The sequence below is a fragment of the Microcebus murinus genome, chromosome 9 (assembly GCF_040939455.1).
Source record: "Microcebus murinus isolate Inina chromosome 9, M.murinus_Inina_mat1.0, whole genome shotgun sequence".
In the NCBI taxonomy this organism is placed as follows: Eukaryota; Metazoa; Chordata; class Mammalia; order Primates; family Cheirogaleidae; genus Microcebus; species Microcebus murinus.
The window spans coordinates 34,426,600-34,439,028 of NC_134112.1; the positions used below are offsets into that span (position 1 = coordinate 34,426,600).

General features: G+C 31.9%; 1 protein-coding gene across 1 annotated transcript in view; it reads left to right on the forward strand.

Annotated features, from left to right (window-relative positions):
• The window catches only part of CRPPA (CDP-L-ribitol pyrophosphorylase A), a 255,187-nt gene that overhangs the window by 105,503 nt on the left and 137,255 nt on the right, over window positions 1-12,429 (forward strand). The gene's annotated exons all lie outside the window — the stretch shown is intronic.

Below are 12,429 nucleotides of genomic sequence, written 5' to 3' on the forward strand. Positions count from 1 at the left end.
GGGAAAAATTGAAAGCATTCCCACTTATAACTGGAACCAGGCAAGGCTGCTCACTATCTCCACTTCTATTCAACATAGTGCTAGAAGTCCTGGCTATAGCAATCAGACATGAAAGTGGAATTAAAAGTATCCGAATTGGGGCAGAAGAGATCAAACTTTCACTGTTGCTGATGATATGATATTATATTTAGAAAACCCCAAGGATTCAACCAAGAAACTCCTGGAATTGGTAAATGAATTTAGTAAAGTCTCAGGATACAAAATCAGACGTTCTTCTATTATCTGGTCTGCCAGACAGCCTGTTTTATTGCTTCCCTCTGCTGCTTCCTGCATCAATTCTTATATGCCAGGTCATGCATCTTTGGTGGTGGTTCATCTTCATTCAGTTGTATTTTGGGGTTATTATGTCAGCTTTTCTAGATTTGTTGAATGTGTTGTTCAGGGGTTTTTGGTTTTCTTATATAGTTTTGTGGGTTTTTTTGTGAGGATTCTTGGAGATTGAAAAATGGTAGCAGATGTCTCTGCTATCGTTGACATCTTTCAAGAGTTCTCTTTTTGTTTTTTGAAATAAATGTTAAGTGTCTGCATTAGATAAAATACTACAAGTGAATTGAGGTCTTTCTACCAAAGACTTTCTTTTAATCTTATATCACATTCAGTGATAAAATTGAGTAATTTCTACTTGTTTCTATAAGGAAACAAGTAACTGTATGCATACCTACATTCCCAAATGGAAGTAAGGAGAAAATAACATAAGGTAATGTACCTATTACTTTAAGGTTCTGGAAAATATGATTTTTCAAAATTTTAAACAAATGGTACATATTTATGGGGTAGATGTGATATTTTGATACATGCATACATTGTGCAATGACCAAAGCAGGGTGTTTAGGATATCATCACCTCAAACATTTATCATTTCTTTGTGTTGGGAGCATTTCACATCTTCTCCTCTAGCTATTTTGAAGTAGATAATATATTGCTGTTAACTATAGTCACCCTATTGTTCTATTGGGCAATAGAACTTTTTCCTTCTAACTGTATGTTTGTACTCATTAATCAACCTCTTTTTATTTCCTTCCTTCCCCCCTTTTCAGCTTCTGATAACTATCATTCCATTCCCTACCCACATGAGATCAAAATTTTAGCTCCCACATATGAGTGAGAACATTCAATAATTGTCTTTTCGGGCTTTGGTTGTATCATTTAACATAATGACTTTCAGTTCCATCCATGCTGCTGCAAATGACAAAATTTCCTTCATTTTATAGCTGAATAGCCTTCTATTGTATGTTTATACCACATTTTCTTTATCCATCCGTTAATAGATGCTTAAATTGATTCCATTTATTGGCCATTATGAGTAGTGCTGCAATAAACAGAAGGATATAGGTATCCCTTTGATACACTGATTTTCTGTCCTTTGCATACATACCCAGTCATGGGATTGCTGGATTATATGGTGGCTATATTTTTGGGTTTTTGAGAACACTCCATACTGTTTTCCATAATGACTGTACTAATTTACATTCATACCAATTGTGCGTAAGAATTTCTTTTTTCCACATTTCCTTGGAAGAATTTTTTTCTTTTTGAGAATAGCCATTTAACTCAAGTTGGCCACTTGTATGTCTTCTCAGAAATATCTATTCAGATCTTTTGCCCACTTTTTAATATAATTATTTGCTTTTTTTCCTGTTGAGTTGTTTGAGTCCCTTGTCAGATGAATAGTTTGCAAATATTTTCTCTCATTCAATAGATTGTTTCTTCACCCTGATTGTTTCCTGTGCAGAAGCTTCTTAGTTTAATACAGTCTCATTTGTCTATTGTTGTTTTTGTTGCCTACGCTTTTGAAGTATTATCCGTAAAATCTTTGCCTAGACCAATGTCCTGAAGTATTTCCCTTATGTTTTTTTCTTATACTTTTATAGTTGTGGGTCTTATGTTTAAATCATTAATCCATTTTGAGTTGATGTTTGTAGAGGGTGAGAAGTGTGGGGTCTAGTTTTATTCTTCTGCATATGAATGTCCAGTTTTCCCAGAAGCATTTATTAATGATTATGTCCTTTCTCCAGTGTATGTTTTTGGCACCTTTTTTGAAAAGCAGTTGACTATAAAGATGTGGATTCATTTCTGGTTTCTTTGTTCTGTCCACTGGTTATATATTTGATTTTATACCAATACCATGCTGTTTTCATTACTATGGCTTTGTAGTTTGCTTCCACATGAATTTTAGGATTATTTTTTCTGTTTCTGTGAAGAAAGTCCATGGTATTTTGATAGGCATTGCACTGACTCTGTAGCTTGATATGGTCATTTTAACAGTAATCTTCTGATTCATGAGCTTGGAATATGTTCCTATCGGTGTCCTCTCCAATTTCATTCCTTAGTGTTATGTAGCTATTGTTGCAGAGGTCTTTCACTTATTTGGTTAAATTTATTCCTAGGTATTTTTTTTTTTTTTTGGTAGCTATTGAAATGGGACTGCTTTCTTGATTTTTTTTTTTTTTCCAGTTAGTTTGTTATTGGTGTATAGAAATGCTAGTTACGTTTGCATGTTGATTTTTGTATACTACAGTTTTATTGAATTTGTGTTATTAGTTCTAAGAGTTTTTTCGTGGAGCCTTTAGGTTTTTCTAAATATAAAATCATGCCCTCTGCAGAGAGGGACAATTTGAATTCCTCTTTTCCAACTTGGATGCTTTTTTTCTTTCTCTTTCTTGATTTCTGTGGCTGTGACATTCAGTATTATGTTGAATGGGAGTGGTGAAAGTGGGCATCCTTGTCTTCTACCAACTCTTAGAGAAAAGGGCTTCAGCTTTTCCCCATTTTATTATTTCAAGGTATGTTTCTTCTGTGTCTAACTTCTCTGAATTTTTATCATGAAGGCTGTTGAATTTCATCAAATGCTTTTTCTGTGTCTGTTCAGATCAGATGGTTTTTGTCCTTCTTTCTGTTGTTGTATCACATTTATTAATTTGCATATGTTGAAGCATTCTTGTATCCTGGGGATGAATCCTACTTAATTATGATGTTATCTTTTTGATATGTTGTTGGATTTGGTTTACTAGCATATTGTTGAGGATTTTTACATCTATGTCATCAGGGATATTGGCCTATAGGTTTTTTGTTGTTGTTGTTGTGTCCTTTTCTGGTTTTGGTGTTAGCATAATTCTGGCCTCATAGAATGCATTAGGGAGAATTCTCTCAAGTTTTTGGAATAGTTTGAGAAGAATTGCTATTATTTCTCTGTAAGTTTTGTAGAATTCAGCAGCAAAGCGATCCCATTCTGGGCTTTCCTTTGTTGGGAGAATTTTTATTACTGATTAAATTTCATTACTCATTACCTCTAAATTATTGCATTTTACTGGTTCAATCATGGTAGATTGTATGTGTCCATGAATTTATCCATTTCTCCTAGGTTTTCCAATTTGTTAGTGTGTAGTTGTTGATAATAGTCTAATGATTTGTATTTCTGTGGTATCAGTTATAATGTTTTCCTTTTTTATTTTTTATTTTATTTTTTAATTTTTTCTCTTTTTTTCATGGTTGGTCCAGCTAGCAGTTTATCAATTTTCATATTTTTTTAGAAACTCAACTTTTTGTTTTGTTGATCCTTTGTATTATTGTTTTCATCTCTCTTTCCTTTAGTTCTGCTCTGATCTTTATTTTTTTTCCCTTCTACTAATTTTGGGTTTGTTTTGTTTTTGCTTTTCTAGCTCCTTGAGGTGCATTGTTGGGTTGTTATCTATTAAAACCTAATAAATTTGAAACTGCATTATGTTGAAAGTATTTTCTTTTAAGGCTGATTTTAGTATTATTTACTTTTTCTTTTATATATTTTAGCTCGGCTTCTTGATAGTTGTTATTGTATTTTTATATTTACAGTTATTTGGCCTGAAAGAAAAATGACTACATTTTTTATTCCTTTTTCTAAAATAAGATTCTACTGATAAGTTTTTTATTTCTCTTTCTCAGTATCTTTTTTATGGTCCTTTTATTTAATGATGCTAATTTTTATTCAGATTGAAGTCAGACAATGTGTATTATTAGTTTGCCAGAGTGTTCATAACAAAATATCAAAACTAGATAGCTTAAGTAACAGTTTCTCACAATTTGGGGTGCTAGAAGTCTGATATTAAGATTTTGGCAGGCTGAGTTTCTTAAGTCTCTTCTCTCTTTGACTATAAGTTGGCTGCTTCTCCTTTGTCGTCTTATAGTCTTCCCTCTGTACATGTCTATGTTCATATTTCTTCTTCTAACAAGGACATTCACCATATTAGATTAGGGCCCACTCCAGTTACATCATTTTAATTTGATTATGTCTGTAAAGACCCTATCTCCAAGTATAATCCCATTGTTAGGTACTAGTTGGTGGGAATCTAACATACTAAATTAGGAGGATAGACAATTCAGCCCATAACAACGTGTATGAGTTGGGAGCCCCGCACAGAGCCTGGAAACAAGTCTTTCATATCTTATCATTGGTACTGTGTTCCAAAGCTTAGGACGTACTGGGAAATCATAGGTTGTAGTTTATGAGTTTGTGATTTTGTAGACAAATAAAAAATACAATGTAGAAAGTATAACAAAAGTAAAATAAAAATGCAAAACACTGTTAGAGGAAAGCAATCTTCTGTGATGCTAACTTCACATAGATTTGGATTAGAAAGCTTAAAGTTATGCCTGTGAGCTGGGACAACTTACTTGCTTTTACTCATCCATAAAATGGGGAGAATAATTCTCACTACTTGGTTTTCATAAAGAGTAAATAAAATAATGTATGAAAGTATCTACCATAGTAAAAAGCAAAGACAGTACTAAAAGTACATATTAATATTATGGCATGAGCACTAAATAATCATAATGTATTCACTAACCATCAGAATGATTGCTGGCTGTAAGGAACTGGTATGGCTCTCTTAGTAAATAATGCCTGGAAATCACCTCTGTGAATTAACTTATTAGGGTCATATTGCATGTAGATTTCTCTCCTTTTTCTGAAACCCTATACTGAAGAGCCTTTCCTGAGGAACACTCAGATTAAGTAATGCGGTGATTTCTACCTGGAAAATACAAGGAGAATGCTGTGTTTGTGCATTTATGTGTTTGAGAGCAATGCTTTTATGTATTACAATTAGGGATTTGGAGATGTGGGAGTACTGTAGTTTCAAAAAAGCCTCCATGGTGATTCTGTTACTTCTGCATATTCCTTGCCTCCAACCCTCCCTCCATACACACCAAAATGCATCTGAAATGCTGGTTGTAGTCATTACACCAGGTTGTTCTTAATGTGGACCTTATTGAAGAATTAGGTAAGGAAGTGAAATGACACTGCAGGCAGAGGGAACATGTATGTTAGTTCCAAAATATGTTTAGGGAATTGTAGGTGGAGTGGTTTCATTGAAAAATAAGGTATGAGTCATAATCATATATTGCCTTATATAAGATAAAAATAGATGGGAATTCTATGATGAGGACCTGGGAATTATTAGTTATCTGGTGAAGAATGCTTTGACTTTTGCCAGTGTAATGAGGTTCTACCTAAAAACGCTAAAAGAGGAGATGTAGGTAGATATGGAGTTAAAGAGTTGACTCACAAAATTATGGAGACTGGTAAGTCCAAAATCTGCAGAGCCAATGTCTCAGGCTTTCAACAGATTGGATGAGTTTCACCATATTGTGAAGGGCCATCTACTTTACTCAGTTTACCTATTTAAATGTTATTCTCATCCAAAGACACCTTCACAGAAGCACTTAGAATAATGTTTAACCAAATATCTGGGCATCATGTGGCCTAGTTAGGTTTCTGCAGAAAATTAACCATCAAAGTCAATAAAATAAAATTAAGTTGTGTTTTATTTCTTGTTTGGCTTAATTATTATTTGCAATTATATACATACTTTGACCATTTAGAAGTTCTCAAGCATGGGAATGAGGTATTTTAGAGGAAAAGTTTAGGCTTATTAATTAATGCTTACAGTTTTTAATACAAACCTGTGGAGTTTAAGTCATATTCTTGTATGGATTTTCTCTCTGTTAAGTTACACTGAAGTAAATTACACTTATATGCTATAGATAAATGAAGAGTTATTTAATCTAAATCATAGTATGTGTTAAAATGATTTTGGGGGAGCCTTACTAGTTTTGACATCAAAATATTTCACCATCTGTCGCTGGTGGCCTTTTAGGAGGATTTTAAGAAATTATTTTTTAAAAATAGGGTAGTGTGAAAGCTAAAACTCAGAGGCAAATATTAGTCATCAAGTTGACAAGTCAGATATGATTTAGTGGTAAACTTAATATTTTTATAATTTATCCTTAGGTCTTTTTGCGGGGGAGAACAAAGAGTAGATTCTTGTTAGACCTTTTATGATTCTGGGTTGTCAAATGATTTTATGATTCTCCTTGGTGTGGTGTTTTTATTTTAACCTCTAAAAATTTCTAGGAAGTACTTTATTAATAGAACAGAAGATTAAGAATTCTAAAGGCTTCTTTTCATTTCGATTTCATCATTAACCTCAAGGAAGTTGCTAAATACTTTGTTTGTTTTGAAATTCAATAGGATTAATCATTATGTTCAGAAAGTGTTTTGTGCTTCATGAAAAAATGAATTTTACATATGTTATGTACTTTTCTCCTCTCTCAATGAGTTGAGAAATCCCAGAATAACTCTGAGATTGAGCAGGTACAATTTATTAGAGCCCTGTTCCTATCGTTATATTCCTTCCCATTGTGAACTTCCAAGTACAATAATTATTTTTCTCTTTCTTGAAAAGATCTTAAGTAAATTAACATTCCCACCTAAGATTGTCAGTGCATGTTTGTGAAATTATTAATAGCAATCACATATGTTTCAGCCTAGATCTGGGAGACAAGCTAAGATATAAACAATGAGAATAGTGGGTATCTATTTTAGTTTTAAAGATATTCAAGTATGAAAACCTAGGACTGTATTCAATGTGTATTCCATTACTACATATGACTATTGCATATTTGGAGAAACTTAGAAATTTGAAAGGGGGGCTTAGTGGAATGAAGTTTATATGGATTGTTTACCAAACCCTCAAATATTAAGAGTATGAGAGAGCATTTGAAGTCAGAAATGGGTCATATTTTGAGTAGAGAAAAGGAATCTCAACTTATGTTCTTAAATGAATGTATGTGTCTATAACAACAATAATTCTAACATTTATTGAGTAGTATTTCTTATACCAGGCACTGTGCATAATTTTACATAATTTAATTTAATCCTCATTAAAATCCCATAAGGTAGAGCCTTTTTTAAAAAATTCAAGCCTTTATTTTAAATAAGACAATATTTTGTAACAATATTTTAAAGACAGTATTTTAAATATCAATATTTTGTAACACTGTGAATATTGAATCTTAAAATCTTTGTACTGGTTGGCAAACTGACTAAAGGCAGTCACTTCTTATTTAGCTTTGAGCTGACGGTTCCTAACACACTGAAGGCATCAAAAAATGACTGAAGGACTCTTCTAATCCATATCCTTACCCTTAAACTGTCCTTTTACAGATATGTGCTTAATAATAACCTTATCCCTATAGGCAAATTAACTTTGCATAAAAATTGATCTTTAGTCTCTTATTTCACATGTGGGAAATACTGCCAAAGCATGAATATACTACTTTCAGCATCTGTTCATATATTGAATTAAAAGTATATAAAATTTTAGAAATTGTATTTGCCTTAATATAATAATTTAACAAATATTGTTGAACCACCTATCAAGTTCCTTATATTTGTAATTGTTAAATATATATTACTTTCTTTTCCTTGTGTCTCCTTTAACAATATTGGTTGAGCAATTGCTTACTTGTAAAGACTGAAGAGACATGCAGATAAAAGTAGTGGTTTGGTGGGTGTGGGTTTCTTTAAAAGTTTTACATCAAAAATGTCAAAGTCTTTGTACATTTGATTCAACATTTCTTTCTCACTAAACTTGCTATCCTGCAATTGCTACACATGAGAAAGATAAAGAAAACTGCTGAATTACCCAGAAGTTATTCCATTTTGAATGAATCAGCTACAGTAGGCAATATATACTTATATTTCTTTTACAAAGAAACTTTTTATAATCCCCACATTATATAAAATCAGTGCAATACTTAAGCAGATATTTTTTGTCTGGCTGTACGTCAGAATCACTTTTGGAACTCACAAAAGTACTGGGTAGAATCATGTTAGATGGACCACAGGCATGTGTATTTGAAGAAAGGAAAACAAAAAGATACTCATAGTTGATTCAGATATAAAACCAGTTGAGAACCATTGAATTAAAATAGAGAAGTGATTAAGATTTTGAATGACTATAGACAGATTGAGAATTTATCATTATTAGTAGCAAAGGACATATTGTTTGGTCCATAGACACTGTAAGAAAGTAGCCAGTCTGGTGTAGACCAATATGGAATACAAATAGCTGGAAATTAGAAGAGATTAGCTGACAATACAGAAACCAGCATGATAAAAGATCTAGTACATTTATTTTGTTACTTTGCCTTGAATCTATATCCTTATGTTTTGCTCACTTGAACTTCAATGAACAGAGGTGGATTTTACAGTCACTTATTATTAATGCATTTTTGTGTATTTTTCCTTATATATGGTTTTTTTGAGGGGGATGACTTTTTAATTTTAATATACTTTCAAACTTAATTATGCAAGGGTGACACAAATAGCTTCCATATCTTTTACCTAGATGCACTGGTTCACCAGTTTTCATTTTGCTTCATTTGCTTTATTTCTGTGCATATTCACCTATCTTTCTCTCTCTTCATCTTCCCCTCCCACCCTATAGTAGTATTGTAAGCCACCAAATTTATAGTGATTTGTTACATAGCAATCTAATAAAAATAGTAAAATTCTATGCAATCCATGGGTCAAATAAAAAATTAGAAATTAGAAAATATTTAAAGTGAGAGAAAATGAATGAAATCTTTTAAACTGAAAATAAAGTGATTTAAGTTGAATAAAAATAACAGTGTTTGAGGTACAGCTTAAGCTGTTATTAGAGGAAAACTTAGAGCCTAAATGTAAATATTGCCAAAAAAGGAAAAGCAGAAAGTCAACAACTTATTTTTTAAAGAAATTGGGAACCAATAGTAAATGAAGCCCAAAGATAGTAGAAGGAAGAAAATATGAAGAAAATTAGAAAATTGTGAACTAGAAAACAAACATACAAGAGAATCAAAGATTTTTCTGGAAGATGTTAATAAAATTGGTAAGACCTTGGCAAGGGTGCTCATGAAATAATATCAAAGGCTAAAGTAATCAGTAGCAGAGATGAAAAAGGAACATCAATGCAATTCTTATAAGACAACAAAATAAGATGTTATGAACAACTTTATGCTAGTAGTCATGAGAATTTAGATGAAATGAATGTTCTTTGGGAAACACAACTTACTAAACTGAGACAGAAAATAGAGAATATGAATACTCATTTATCAATTTAAAATAGTGAATCTGTAATTGAAAACTCTCCCACAAAGAGACAGTTGGCTTTTTCTGGTAAATTCTCTAAAACCATACAAAAAAAGAAATAACATCAATCTTAGACACTTTTCCAGAAAATAGAAAAGAACACTTCTTATTCATTGTGTGAGGATAGTATAACTGTTGAATGAAAATATGGTAGGACCTTATAAGAAAGTAAAATTATGGATTAAATTTTTTATGACCATAGCAGTAATATTTTACATTTTCATTATCAGATAAAATTATAGATTGGAAAGATGGAAATAAAACTTAATTATTCACAATCAATATGTTTGTAGAGAACTTAAAATTGATAAAACATTAATGTTTATAAGTAAACTTAGTAAGGTTTACTGACTAAAAGGTCTATAAAAACTGTGTTTTTTATATGTAACAACAAATAGGAAATATCCACTTACCATTCTACTAAGTGAAGTATCCCAAGAATGGAAAAATAAGCACCACATGTACTCACTAGCAAATTGGTATTAACTGATCATCACCTCTGTGGACATATAAGAATAACATTTGTCTGGCATCGGGCAAGTGGAGGGCGGGGAGGAGGGGATGTGTGTATATATATGTGATGAGTGCAATGTGCACCATCTGGGGGATGGACACACTTGAAACTCTGACTCTGGAGGGATAGAGTGGGGAAAGGCAACACACGTAACCTAAACATTTTGTTACCCCCATAATATGCCAAAATAAAAAAATTAATAAAAAATCAGCTTATAGTAGCATCAACAAATAATTAGGAATAACTCTAACAAAAACTGAAAGGACTCTGTACTGGGAACCGAAACACTTATGAGAGAAATTAAGGAAAATTTCAGGATACAGAGGAACATATCATATTAATTGGAAGGCTTGTTATTTTAAAGAGATTATTTCTGTCTAAAACTCAGCAGTTTTTTTGGAAATTGATTGTAAAATTTATATGGCAATGAAAAATTCTTTAAAAAGTTCTGTATTTTGGATAACTGAAACATAGTATAAGATAATGTCAAATAGATTTTGAATTACTTCATGTTTTTATATTTTGTTTTGTAGGTTTGCAGTAATATGCCAGTTTTCTTTTATTGTTGACTTACATTTGGTAGAGTTTAGAATTAAAGAAAGATAGATATATGATGAAACAAGGAAGGGAAAATTCACTATATATGCTCAATTTTGTTTTAAAGAATTCTTAACTTTATACATCATTTTATAAATTTGCCCAAAGAGTGCCATCACATTGATTGTTGTTTGTAAATTATTCTGTGTTCTTACATATTTTGGTTCTTTTTTTTTTTTTTTTTTTAGTGAGAAGCATTCAGAAATACAATCATCTGGGTTTTTGCTAGGATATCACAAAGTCAAAATTTCTTTAAATATTTCATTTTATGATGTGTGATATTGGGTTACCTTTGTTTTAAAAAAATCCACTGATTTTATAATAGCAATCTCCTGATTGAAAGCTCTTAGGCTGCTGTGTTATCCAAGATAGAAAGGAGCCTCAATGATCTGACCCTACTTGAGTATCCCACTTTAGAGTTTGCTAATAAATGATTTCATAGTTTTCAGGTAATTCTCTTGGCTGTTGGTCATTCTATGTTTATGTGAATACTTTTCCTACCTCAATACATTTTAAAATTTTGTTGTTATTTTTCTTATGTTCAAAGCCCCTTGTCCCTATTTCTAAGCAATACCTACTCACCTTTAAGAGTAAGCTCCTAATCCATTTTATTATAGTTATCTGATTTTGTCATCATTTCATCTCTCTCTACAATGATCTGTAACACTTACTGTCTACAATATTCGTTTGTGCCCTATAATGATGTTGAATTTCATTAATATCATGTAACTTAGAACTAAAGACTTTTTAGAGTTGGTAGAAACCTCGTAGCTGAGTGGAGTCCTAAAGAGAGGAAATGATTTTAAGGTAATATAACTTAGTGTCACAGATCTGTATCCAGAGTAAAGTAATCCTCTCAATCCATTTGAATTACTTTGTTTACATATATTTAGTTTTCTTGAATTTGTAGGGCACAAGAGAATGAAGAACGTGTTAGATTATCTTACAGAAATTACCGAAGAAAATTCAACATGTTAGAAAAGGCCTGAGCTTTGGGAAGGCCCAGATTTAAGTACCCTGTGAGTGCAAACAGGAATTATATGATTTAGCTAAAAATACATATTTTGAGACATTATATGGAGTAATGACTATTAAACCGTTAAGACTTTTCATATGAAAATGCTTGCTCAGTAAATATTAGATGTCTTTTCTCCCTCTTCCTTTCGTTTTAGTGTTTGGGAATTCTTAGGATTTGAATCCTTTTTCTATTACTCATATCCCTGTGAATCTTGGGCAAGTTACTTCACTTTTTTGAAGTCAAGCTTCCTAAATCTGTTACATAGATTCAGTCTAATATTATTCTTGTAGGGTTATCATGAAGATTAGCAGTAACGTAGCATACAGCTCCTGGAACATATAATATTATTAAGGGGAAGGTTATAATAGGAGTACTATTAACTGGTGATATTATTTTAAATAATCTTATCTAGCTTTACTTGGAAGAATCATTAACTATTGCTAGATCAGTGGTTACATAGAACATGTTATACAGAATTGCCCATGAAAGGAGCAGCTGGGTCAAATGTTATTTTTACTTCAGGACTCTTGTTTAAAATTAGGCTTTTTTTTTTTTTTTTTGTCCCTGGCATGGAATGGTTCCTCAACCAGCAGCTATATGGGCATTTTTTAGTACTTTGGACTTGCCTTCTGTAGAAGAGGACTGGATATCTTTTGGGAGAATGCATCTAGGGTTTGTAAAGGTGAATATTACTATGCTACTTAGTTTATAATTTTTAATCAGATCATTGCATGACTTCTAAATTTGAAGAAAAATTTTTCAACCATTTTTACTCGTTATGGTAATAGTCAA